Raw genomic sequence first — 13,375 nt, 5'->3', positions numbered from 1 at the left:
TTTAATGACCCCTTCAGAAGATTCATTTTTGCATTTATTACCTTCTAAAATGCACAAAATTCTGAGTGAAGAAACAATACAAGTGTTACATTTTTTGTCTTCTACTTTTATACTTTTAATCCAATTTGTATCTACCAGTTCACCGATCAAAAATGACAAAAAGGTAGTTGATAGCTCTTAATAGCATTTTCCTAAAATGCTGATAATTCCATGGCTACTACATAGGCTACTGCAGTAGATAAATTCATATCAATTTAATACAGTAAGTTGGATTTCAATGTATTCCTCCATTCTTAAGACACAAACAATTTACATCTGAAAAGGGTCTTACAGTAAATCACACATAAAATTCTCAAAAACAACAGAGACATTTTCAAGTTTGTCATGGGCAAATTTGCTGGACAGAATTTGCATAAGGAGCATCAGTCAGCTGTTGATATAGTATGAAAAAATGCATTTAGCACTTCTCTGCTATATTGGTTTTAATGTACTTCCAATCTATAAATACAGACATACTTCATACTTCTTACAAAATTCAACCAACTGAAGATAAATATATAACATTGTAATATGCATAATTATCACCATGCAGGAGTTATATTTAGAAACTAAAGAATGTGCAGTTGGTGTTGCATAGAATTTTAAGTATAAAATACTATTTAGTAGTGTGGCTAGACATAGAAACCAGAGGATTTAGGACTGAAAACATCAGATGACTAGAGATATATGGGCATATTGGTACATGAAATTTTGCATTTTTAAATTTAAAAAAAAATCACACATAAAAGAGGGAAAATCTGTGTCCTAAATTTTACATAGCTAAACTAAAAGCAAAGGTAAAGTATCCACATTGCAAATGAGTGCAAGTACAAATATGGGGAGCACATTGTGGTGTCTCTAACTTTCTGTTCATGGGACTTGGTTGTTGTTCGAAAATGGCAGTTTATATTCTGAGTCCCAGAATGCAAAACCTGCATATTAGAAACATACTTCAGACCCTAACACTATGTACAAAACATGTTTTTCAGTTTAGAGTATTTACAGAGAATGCATTCCAAATTTCAGTTCAACAGTCATTGGAAATAGAGGCTGGTAACATAAATGCTATCCAAATACAATCTAGCTGCTGTCAAAATTGAGAAGATAACACTGATATTTAGAAGTAGGAAATGGAAATAAAAAGTCACTATTATGCATTTTTCTTGCGAAGCAATGGATTTGTGTTACAGCCATTTCAATAGCTTCAGTTTCAGTAGCTGCTGTGAACCAAAATAGTGGATGTGTGCACTGTAATCATTTTATTTCAAAGAACTGGAAAGAATAGCAAGGATTACTACTGGTTTGGAACACCATCTCTCATTTGGGTTGTACTTTGTTGACATGGTTCCTATACTACAACTGCAAAGAGCAGGTAATTCCTGATCACATGAAAAGTGTCGGAACTTTTTCCCTCAAGTTTCCCATTAGGCTTTGCTGTAAGAGACCCAGGGAAAGACCTGATTGTCAAAACTCTCCAGAGTTCAAAACCCAGCAATCATATATACCCAAGGCTCTGAATCCTCATCCTGACCCTGCATCTATGGGCTTAGGAATTGTGCTGCTGAGGTTGGGCTCTTCCAGGACTGTTTTATCTTGTCACTGTGTTCTTCAAAGTCTTTGCATTATTAGTGTGCCTCTGCCAAAATGGCCACATACTGCTAGAATGCTAAAAGGTTGGAAATTTTGTATGAAACCAAATCCATCGAAGGAAATGACTGCCAACAGTCTGTGTGCAACACTGCAAACTTCCATCATTTCTGAAACTTTGCTCCAGAAGTAGCTTCTGTGAAGCTTAGTGTTAAAATGTTAAAAATGCTTGAACATATGCAGGATATTATCTAGACTGCATAATGTGGTAATATTTTATCAGCATTTCAAACATACCATTCTTTTATTGCTTATCTTTTGGCTATATAGCCTAATATTTGTGTGTTCTATCCTAATAAGTGTGATGCCTCTGTGCTAAAAAAGATTACTCCAACAGAAAAATCTTAAGCAAGCATTGGAAAGACATTTAAAAAAATCTTCGCATACCCACTCTCCAGCAAATAGTATCTGACAGTTTTTCTTCAAAAAGGAACTTGTGGAAATGTGTGTTTGGCTGGAAAAAAAATTAAATACTGCAAGCATGCACTGTTCAATGTAAACAATAATATTTGCCTGTAGTATTGTATTGACATATTTACACTTAGTGGGTGGGAGGGCTGGGATGTGTTGATTTTTTTTAGACTATAGCCAAAATGCCCTTTGGACTGAAGTCATATACTGCATGTTTCACGTTCTTCCATTCAGGAATTGATTGTGATAACCATGAAGCAGGAGGAGTAAAAGAAGCCATATTTTTATAGCTGTTTTTTGGTAATCACAAATTACAATTCTCGTATAATGAGCTAAACCTCATTAAAACTCCTAGGAGATATGTGAAGTGTAGTCTTCTCAGAGATAAACTGGAGGACAAGAAACTAAGGCCATTCATTTGTGGAAATGGTGGTTGTCCATCAGCTGGTCCTCCAGTGGGATAGAAAGAAATACAAGAAGACCACAAATGAGTTTATCTTGATTTTGAAGAGCAGATGTGCGCTCAAATCTCTCAATTTCAACAAGTTTTTTAACAAGATTTTAACTATCCATAACAAAAATAATTCAAACATTTGCACGCAACTAAAGTTAAACTCCTAAGCCCTTCACTCACGTAGTTAAAGATAAATGCTTGGTTATCATTAAACATTTACCATAAAAAATGCCACGCAAATAAGAGGAGATTACAATCGCAAAATACATTTGAAAATCTGGCCACTTCATTTAGATTCCTAATTTCATACCTAAATATTTAGTTTAACCAGAAAGAGAGTAAATTTTGGATGACATATTTCTAAAAAGATTACTAGAATTACTTAAGATTACTGCTCATGAGAAAAAATTAAAATCCTCCTGAGAACTAACTGTTCCCACAGTTTTGTTTCATATAATAGGAAAAACTTCATAAATATTTCTCCTTTTTAATTACGACTCAACTTCATTTTAGTATTGTTATGTTTGTCTGTATGTGTTTGGCTATAGTACTGTCATTTTTCATAGTTTCCAAATACTTGAAAATTTTAAAAATCTAGCCTGTGAACTCACTTCTATAAACTCATAATTTCTTCCTTTATTAATTTTACAGGCTTTTATCAAAAGCCTGGAAACCTTAATTTTTTTCCTGAATAACTGACAATGCATCTGACAATGGCTGAAATGGAGCCACAGATTAACAGTTTCCAGTCTTTTGGCACAATATTGCTCACAGAAAATAAGAAATTGCTAAAGAAGTCAGACTTCACATGTTTTATCTCAGTTTTCACTCGCACTTTATTAATGACTCTTTTTATTCCCACATAAGAAGCAGAAAGCAGACTGTTCCTTCCTCACATTTATAATGGAGTGTATATATCAAATTGGTCCTGCTAACTTTGATTTCTGAGCCTGAGATGGAAAAACCTTTCCAGTCTGACCAGCCCATGTGCTTAATTGCCTTTTAGGGCTGTCATATTAAATTAATAGCACATGTATAGTTTAACCAAGTGAACACAAAAGCTGTTGAACTGCTGTCATGGAATGCACAGGTTACCTCTTCTGCCTTCTGATAATTGGTATGTAATATTTGTTTAGTTGTGATTTTTAGTTCAGTTCAGAATGACACAATCATAGAACCATGAAAAAGGTGGAAAAGACCTCCAAGATTAGCAAGTCCAACTTTTGACTGAACACTACCCTTCCAACTAGTCCATGGCACTAAGTGCCATATCAGGTCATTTCTTGAACACTTTCAGGGATAGTTATTCCACTGTCTTTGATTTATAGGTTCAGTTTATATAAAAATTAATTTTTATAAATCATCAGAATTTAATTCTGATTAAATGAAGGAAAAAAACTTTGGAATTTCCTAGAAAAATTTATTCAAGTCTCACTTCATTGAGTTAATGCAGATACCTCTTCTACTTCTCAGAAGTACTAAAGGTGCTTAGCATCACAAAGCTACCTCAGGTTTAGTCTTCAAATGAGGTCTGCAACCTGCCTTGCGCAATATGAAATGGCACTTGCACCAGGTGAGCTGAGGAGTCTGGAATGTTAAACAGCCACAGTGGGGAAAAAGGGAGATCTGCTCAAGTGCAGCTCTGGAAGGCATGCTGAAAGCTGAACTTCCAGCAGTGAAACTCCAAGCTAGACTGCAGGGCAAAATAACAGCTATGAAAGTGACAAGGGTTTTTTGGATTCTGTCTCTGGGTCAGCCCAAAATTATTAGTTTTATCCCTCAGAGCACCAACTAAACAGAGATTATAAATAGTAGGATCTGAATTCTCCTATCTGAGCTGAATGTTTACTTTTAAGATAGTAGCTGCAACAAAGCTTCCCCGGAGATAAAATAATATAAAAGGGAGAGCAAAATGCCTCTTTTTGAGCATTCATCTCTCAATCTTCTTTAAACCACGAAGGCTTTTTTTCTTTATCTATTTCATTTTTGACAAATCAACTTCAAAAGATATTCTTCATAGATATCACTTGGGATACCACCGGTCTGATTCAACTCCTACCAAAGCCAGTTCCTTTGAGAACTGCAGATTATCACACTCTACACTGAAAATACATCTGCACAAGCAGATGTAAACATGCATTGATTGAAATGCCTGGCTATGCCCTCAGGGTAACATTTTACACTCAACTGACTCCTGATATGTGTGCTTAATTTTATAATAAATAATTTATCATTGATAATTCAGTAGTGGGAAAAGGTATATAGCATTATCTAATCCAATTGTATTTGTGACCTTAAGCTGATGACAAATGCAAAGATCTGCTTCTGCTTTAGTTGGCCCTGAAGGGAAAACACCAGTGATTTAATAAACAGAGCAAACTATTTTTAATCAAACATATTCAGAAAAAAAAAATAGCTGAGAATGGCCTATTTTATGTGACCTTTAAAATTTGTTACTTTCTAGATGGAGTCAGTCTGACATTAGGTTTTATAATAGGAGTCCCATTTATTCCAATTCAAGGAAATGTACAAATAGAAGCCAGCTTCTGCTGATCAAAAAGAACAGAACAACAAAATAGAAATGTGACAGGTTAAACCTGGAAGCATAATAGAACTACTTTGCTGAAGGACCATTTAGGCAAGACTTGAAAAGGTCACATATAACCAGAAAGCAATATTTATTTAGGATATTTAAGTTCTGCAATATTTATTTACCATCTATATATTCTGCAAATACTATATAAAAATACTGTAAATTGGCCAGTGCTATACTAAATATTAACTTTCACACAGAGGTCATGACTTCACTATTAGAATGTGTGGTTTTGTTATCCTCATGTGATAAATGCGTGGGACCTGTCTTGACATCTAAATAGATAGTAGCAGTCACTTTACAAGAAAAAAGCAAGCAAATGACAAAGGATTCAGGATTCTGAAATAAAATCAGTGCTAATTCTCACTTGTTTCTACAGAGGTGGAGGTCTCATTCATCACTTATACTGATGACACAAAGTACCTTATTATATAGACTAAGCATTTATCTCAAGTGAAGCAAAGTAAAAGCAAACCAAAAACATTTCACAGCTGTCAGAAAGACATAAACATAGAATACAAACAGCCTGCTTCTGTGACAAAGTTCAGCTGTAACTCTTCTTAAGTCATAGTACTAAACTGAGTGTGACCATATGGCAAATAACACTGGAACTTGAACATGAACATAGAGACTGATAGTTTTGGCAGCTAGAAGTGTAGGTCTGTTCCCACTTCAGCATTATTTCAAGCATCAGCATCACCTGAGCTTCAGCTCAAGCTTCTTGATGGGTCAAATATTTCCTCTGACAGCATCACTGAACTCAGCTGGAGACCTCCGAGCATGGAGCTGAGCTAAAAGGAACATTTATTTTCTTTCATAATTAGTTAGATCTTAAAAAGAAGGCAGCTAGGAGATATAGCCAGTCTGTAAATGGCCCAAAATATTATTTTAGATTTTTCTTACTAGCTGAGCAAGAGGAACTATTTCTTTTATTAATGTGAGGATGTACTTTGGCAGCAACAAGAGAAGAGAAATAAGTTATTCCCCTTCAGTCTTTGCCAAGGCAGGGATTCCCACTATGCTAAAAAGGCAGTTGAACAAGCAATGTGAATCCTAAAAAATATCACTGCCCACAACTTTTCAAATATCAGATACCTGACTGCATCTTTAGAAATTAGTATCAGATTCTGAAGTCTATATTCCCCAATTTTAACACACTTATACAAGCAGTTTTCATCATTAGTGGACCTGAAACAAGCAATAAATACCAGACTCACATTTACCAAGAAATCTCCAATAAAATATATCTAAACGCAAAGCCAATGCAGGGAGAACCTTAGGAAGTAGCAAATTCTTCACAAAAAAATGCACGCTTGTTAAAATATTCTACAACATTTTTGATCATTCAAGTCTCTCAAACCCTGAACCCAATTTTATTTTCATTTTTAAGGCATAACTTTGGTGGCGATTACACTCTACCCTGAGCACACTAGATCTTTTCCTAAGAGAGACAGGTATTTAGGAGAGAGAACAGAGCAGTGCCCTGACTGTACCTTACATTGAAATGGGTGGAAAATTATCCAGTCCACAGGCCCCTGGATCAAACGGTGCAATTCAATCAAAATGAATAAATACAAAGCAGCTACAATGCTTTTTATGCATTTATAAATATTTTTACAATCATCACTGTACAAATGGGACACATGTAACCAACTTCTTTCAATCTCAGTTTTTTCCTGACCTTCTTTTCAAATTTTTTTTAAGGTAGTAATATTTTTATCTTCCCATCTCTGTGAATACAAAATGAAATCAGATACTTTTTCATAGTATGTGAAGTACCAGAAGATTGGATGTACACAGAAACTTGGAATTTTTTACATTTACAAAAATTGTATCTGAAACTAATGTTGTAAAACAAATTTTTCAGTAGATCTGTACATCACGTGTCTCAGTAGATGCAGATTTGGGAAGCAATGGAAACTGAGTGTAGAAAAGCAGAAAGTTTTCTCTTTTGTGATCCTAACTCCTCCTCAAAGTATCACTTTGAGATTTAAGTGGATGGTTCATTAAGCACAGTTCTTTTTACGTGATGCCTTCTCCCCAGCTCACATTGCCACATAGCTGAGTTTCAAACCAATTGTCCTAATTATAATAGGGCAGTGTAATGATCTCATTGAAAACAACAGAAATAATTGAGAATATTTCTTCTGGGGAATTTAAGCTGATGTCTTTCTGAAGCTGATGAGGTTAATCTTCCAAACATGGAAATAATGGGCAAGGAATTGAAAATTAAAGTAATTACATTAAATTTCCTGTGGAATAAAAGTTCTGAGATGAAACTGGTTCTAAATGCTTTCTTTTAATAGCATGCAATACCTTCCTTTTGAAAAGCCCAAGAAATGTTGCTTTCTATTGCACAATTGTTTTAATGTTTATAAATTTGAGTTGTTAAGAATAAATTTAAGCTGTGAATGAAATATGTAAAATTCCATACCGTATTGGAATCTGAATTTTGCTTTTGCTAGTAATTTAATTGAAGAGTTCATAGGTCAATAGTTACAAAAAAAACCCAAGACTATCAGTACAATTCAAGGTAGTTGATTAGGGCACAATATTGCATGAAATTTGGAACTGTTCAACAGTTGAATGCTTAAGGCCCTAAACACATGAAATTCATTTGCTCTGATGAAAATCTTACAATAGTCACTCATATATCATAGTAACTCAAAGGCATAAAAATCCAGGAAATAACATGTAAAAGTACATACGTGAATAAATAACTCTTCCAGTAAGGAATCAGTGAGTTGTGATCTAAGTCAATGTTTCACAATATTGACAAATTATTCTAAAAATTATATAGCTAATTGAATGAAATTATAGAGAACCTTTTCTGTAGGAAGTGAAGATCATTGTGCAAAAATGCACAAATTGTGCAAAAAAAAAAGTTTACAGTTAAAATCTTACTGCCTAAAGTAAAAAGTGACACTAAAAGTCACATGGAGGACATCTTTTAGAGTTTTAAAGTTTTAATTAAAAAGATTGCTGGGCAGGTACAAAGAACACACCAGAATCAAAATCTTAATAACTTGCCTCAAAAATCACCAGCAGAATTTAGGAATTCAGTTGCATGATAAAGAGCAACATACAGCCAATGAACCAAACCAAACCAAACCAAACCAACAAACAAAAACAAACAAACAAAACAAACACAAAGAAACAAACCAAAAAAACCACCAACATTTTAAAGAAGTTACGTTTGGAAATTTGCAAATGATAGTCTCTTTTCAAAAATACTATGTTTATTTGGTTTAGTTCATAAAACTACCTTGAGCTGAATTATTCATATGCTGAATTATTCTATTTTTCTGTGTCCAACAACTGATAAATACATGGCTACCATTATTAGGAAAAGTGAGAGTATGTTTGCATGCACACAAACTTGATTTGCTCATGGCCCTTAATACTCAAATTTTCTATAGATAGCCTGTCAGCCTAAAAAAGTGAGAGACTGAGAAAAAAAATCTGAAAGACAAAATAGACATATAGGTATAGGTAGTATTAGAAAAGAGGAAATATAGTAAGAAGAAACAAGTGTTCTTTCATGGTCTTGTTTGGGTTTTTTGAATTTTATGTATTTTCTATCTATTTTAAATTGACACTCGTGTCTGATGGTTAAAATTTTTCTGCATTCAATACAGAATCAACTTAGATTTTACATTTTAATGCTAGCAATTTTAACAAGCTGATGGGCTCTTGTGTCTAGATTTTTTCCGTTGTTTTTTGATAAAATAAATTAATATTAAATAATTAAAAAATTTAACATGGTTGTTTTATTATGCAAAGGTATTTTGAAAAAGAAGACTTCTTTAAAAAGAAAACTGTTAGTGTACAGCAAGCCTAATGTGTAAGTTCCTCTCACAGTTTACTATAATACAGTCTCTCAAAGTTTACGTTTGGTACCTTTTTTTTTCTTTTTTAACTAGCTAACCTCATGAAACACAATGCCTAATGGGAATAATGGAAAAAGATAGATCCACTAGACTGCACTTTCCAAAAGCTGACTCTGGCTCCCTACCAGAGCTCTTGCTGACATTGGAGTCACCCCAGGTGACCACCTGAGGTCTCTCTGCAGAGATTTGGTCTCAACATTTCATCATTCCAGCCAGATTTTATGTGACTGCCCAGTCTTGAGAGATCTGCTGTTGAACACTACGCAAATAAACATCTTTTGCACAATTAATGGCTTTCAGCTGGCCATTCATGTTGTAGTAGACCACATACACCATTGCTTCTCCCAGGAAAACTTCTGCCCTCTCAACTATTTTGATTTCATGTATTAACATATCTGCTGATCTTTTCTAGATGTTATTGCCAGACTTCATTCAGACAATATTTAAACCCAGCCTGCACTTGGTGACAGGAACAACCCTCTGCGCACTCATTCCTTGCCCTCTTGCACTGATCTACTGCTGGGGACTGTCTGTGGGATTGTCTGCAGCCTTTCCCAGTGGATCCACACGGACACCAGAAAAATCAGCTGTGTGCTGCTCCACTGAAGTACATGCTCCATCCTGTGTTCTGCAAACCTTACAGGTTTAGCAACCAACAGTGAGCTCTTTCTGGTAAATATCCCACCCAGACCACAATGCTGAAGGCTCAGTAATTTAGGCTGCTTTCTTACAGCTTCTAATTTATAAAAGTGACAGAATTTTATCTGCTTACAAAAGCAATTCATGCAGCCTTTAACCCTCTGATCCCCATCTCCAGTTCCAACCTGTTGCAAGCACACCAGCATTGAAAGCACCCTCACATCAGGATGGTTGGTGATGGTTGGTGCTTGTGTTAGCTCTTCTTTGACACCAGGCTTCAATGCTGCGCTGAAATACTGCAACACTGAGCACAGCACAAAGCAAAAACATCTCTCATTTCACACTTTTTTTAACCAAATGCATTTCACTTTTTGGTTTCTTAGGGGAATTAGCATGCTAAGCCTCACACAGCTTTTTTGCAGTGGCCTCCTTCTGCTTTGTCCCCAAAGCACAGCTGGAATCAAACTGGCTCATGAGCAACAGCATAACTCATACGTGGCAATCTGGAAGCCAATGGAAAAGATGCGGTGAAGCAAAACTAAGAACTTGAAGCAAACATGCTCTTCTTCTTTGAATTATCCCATGTGTCCCAACTTTTTAAATTCTTCCTCAAACGGAAAGAAAACTTTGGAACATTTCCTTGGGATATTTGATTCCATTTACATTGCAAGAACTTTTTTGTTGCTGGCTGAATGCATTCCTCTACAATACAGGCTGCAATCAACCTTTTTCCTTCTCCATCAGTCTGTTTCTGTCTAGTCCTATTTTACAGCTCTAAGCATACTGATGTTTTCCTTTTCTGGTTTCTCTAGGTTGCTTATATTTAAAAGAAAAGAAAGATTTTTAAAAAAATAGAACATAATTATTTTTAAGAAAAGAGTATTCTTACTTCCCTTTTGCCAATTATAAGCAATTCCAAATTAGTACTGAGATTTTGGCTCACTTTATATTTTGAAAGGCAGACTCTTCTGTTACTAAACATCTGGAGGGAAACTATTTACTTTCAGTAAGTAGATGAGAATTTCCCCCTAGTTTCTGTGCTTTCTCTTATTCTTGTTTTCCAGAGCATCCCTGCAGTACAATTTCAGTTCATCTATTCCACGTTCTACTTTTTCTACATCCTGTCCCTGTGCCATACCTTCCTTTTTCTTTTATATACTCCAATAGAGGACATGAGTATTATATCAACAGATATTCATAAAAGAGTCTCAAGTCCAGAGTAAGTAACACTTCCATCCTTTTTTTAGAATGACTGTACCCAATGGCTACCATGAAAAGGTCAGTAGTTCAACTACCACATTGTAGCAATACTGCCAAATCTGAGCCAGTATTACTGTGATTTAGGTTAGTCTGCAAAACCTGTGATTCACTTAAAAATATCCTTTGGGTTGTTCATATTTGCATGCCTATCAAACTTCCCTCAGAAACTGATGGCTAAAAATAGTTATGAAAAATAAAAAGAAAATAGTAATAAATCTGAGATATTTACAAAATCACTCAACTCCAGGAAATGGGACAGAGAAAGAAAAACATTATTTTAAGGCCTACAATAAAAATGCAAGAGTTTGCAAGTTTTCAATGATATTTTAATCATCTCCCTTTTACTAACTTAATCCTAAATTACAGGAACCCTTTGTTTCCAGAAGGCTAAATCCTGGAGCCATTTATCCTGTGTGCTCCCTGTGCTGCAGATTACATTTCTGTGACTGTGCTGTGACGGAGAGTGAACAGCAAGAACAGTATTTACGCAATTGCAGAGTGGCAGTGGGATGGAGAGGTATTTATATCATTGCATTTGGCAGCACCAGCACTAGATGCTTCAAGTGTTTCCAAAGGCTGTGGTACAGCTAATAGCCCAGGAAGTGAACAGTGGAGAACACAGAGGTGGCAGGAGGGAGGAGAACCAATATACGGTGAAAACCAATTCATCATGCATGGAAATGGGCTAAGATTGTGCATTGTTCAGGCAGTGCCATCAGGAGCACTGGATGACAGCACCTCACATGTGGTTGACAAGGATGGAAAAAGCAGCACTGAAGCACCGAGCAACAGAAGTGGTGAGTGCCAGGAGGAGCACCAGCCTGCTGCCTCTACTGACACTGTCTGTTGTTGATTACAACATTTCCAGTTGGCCAGGTTGGCCCACGTGCCATGACCACGTATGTAAGCTGAACCCTTCATAGACTCAGGGCGTCCTGAAGTATTTTGTGGGCATGGTGGCAGACCCTCTTACTTATCAGCCCCTCTTATTTCTAATGAGGTGGTGAAAAAAAAATATGAGGAGTTTCCAAGCAACCCCATCCCACAAGACAGATAATGTTTTATCTCCACATACTTTTCCAGCTGCATAACTGCTGTGTGCCTGTGCGGTATGCATGTGTGTAGCATCACTCTAGGAAGGAAACAGAGCAGGAGAAGTCATGGTTTTACAGAGCTACAAAAACTATTTCTCTACACAGTTCCTGTGCTGTAGAGATGCTCTATTAACAATAAGGCTGCAGGGAGCTCTCCGAGAGACTGCTGGATGTGGAGTAGCACTCACTCAATTCTTTACCAGGCTGTATTCCCTGAAGTACAATTTTGAAATTACTCTGGACAATTTATCACCTGACTAAATGACCCTGTCACTTGGTGAGTCCACCTGCATGGAACTTGCTCTAATATTCCCAGCCCTAGAAGCAACAATAAACAACAACCTTTTTTTTTATAAATCAACCTGACAAATACAGCTCCTTCTCCTCTGATGACATGAAAAACAAAATAATATTCATTCCTAGGTCACCCACATGTTTTCTAGACATTAAAATGCCATTGCTAAATAAAATTGAAAAAAAAATCCCAACCCACAGTCACGATCATTCTGGGAAATCCTTTGTGGTTTGACTGGCTACCATCTGATTTCTATTTCTGAAATAAACACATTAAAAATAAATAAAGAAGTTGTCTTACTTTTTAAACATGCCTCATGTTAAATATTCAAACTGTGTTCTGCACAAGTCCTGCACTTATTCTGCTTATTTGTTCTTCTTTACAACACGAGCTGCAGAACAGCTCATGTTGAGAAGCAGGAGACATGGATGCTATGGCTCATCCTTGGCTCTCTGCTGGCAGTCTGGATATAACATGGCAGAAGACAGAGAATTCTTCTGGGGCTGATACCCTATTTCTTCTGCACCCAGCACATGGAGGTCATAAATTTCTCACATATAGTTTCAACAAATAATGCCCATCCATTTTACACCCCTTGGATGATGGAGTGGGAATAGTCCATTTCTTTATATGAGGAGAAACAATGATAAATATTATTCATGTTAAAAAACCCTAAATAATTAGTTACTTTTTTTTCTCAAAAACAAAGGAGTTCATTGCATGATGGTAACAATAAAGAAAACATTATCTCTGAAAGTCAAACCATAACAAATAATGAAAGTACATCATTATGTTCAAAAGATGGAAAAGATTATGTAATCACAGACTAAATCCTCACTAAGTCAGTCAGGTCTCTCTCCTAGATTTTCCTTTCAATCTTTTTATTTTTCCTTTCAATTGGTCGTCCCTATCCACTTCAGTGATTATTGATTTCTCCTTTCTGAAGGAGCACAGGTCTAAAACAATTATCTGCTCTCTCAGTATTTCCCTCTTAGCTACATGCAGAATGTTATTCCATTAGTGTACTGTTAGTTCTTTTCTCTTCATTAAAGT

The 13,375-nt window shown here is 35.8% G+C and overlaps 1 protein-coding gene across 1 annotated transcript in view; it reads right to left on the bottom strand.

Moving 5' to 3' along the window:
- The window catches only part of HCN1 (hyperpolarization activated cyclic nucleotide gated potassium channel 1), a 194,306-nt gene that overhangs the window by 92,791 nt on the left and 88,140 nt on the right, over positions 1 to 13,375 (bottom strand). The gene's annotated exons all lie outside the window — the stretch shown is intronic.

The sequence above is a fragment of the Agelaius tricolor genome, unplaced genomic scaffold (genome assembly GCF_023055355.1).
Source record: "Agelaius tricolor isolate 1412-34295 unplaced genomic scaffold, bAgeTri1.0.p SCAF_4, whole genome shotgun sequence".
In the NCBI taxonomy this organism is placed as follows: Eukaryota; Metazoa; Chordata; class Aves; order Passeriformes; family Icteridae; genus Agelaius; species Agelaius tricolor.
The sequence above is the reverse complement of the archived record's forward strand: the minus strand, read 5'-3'. Positions and strand labels throughout refer to the sequence as shown.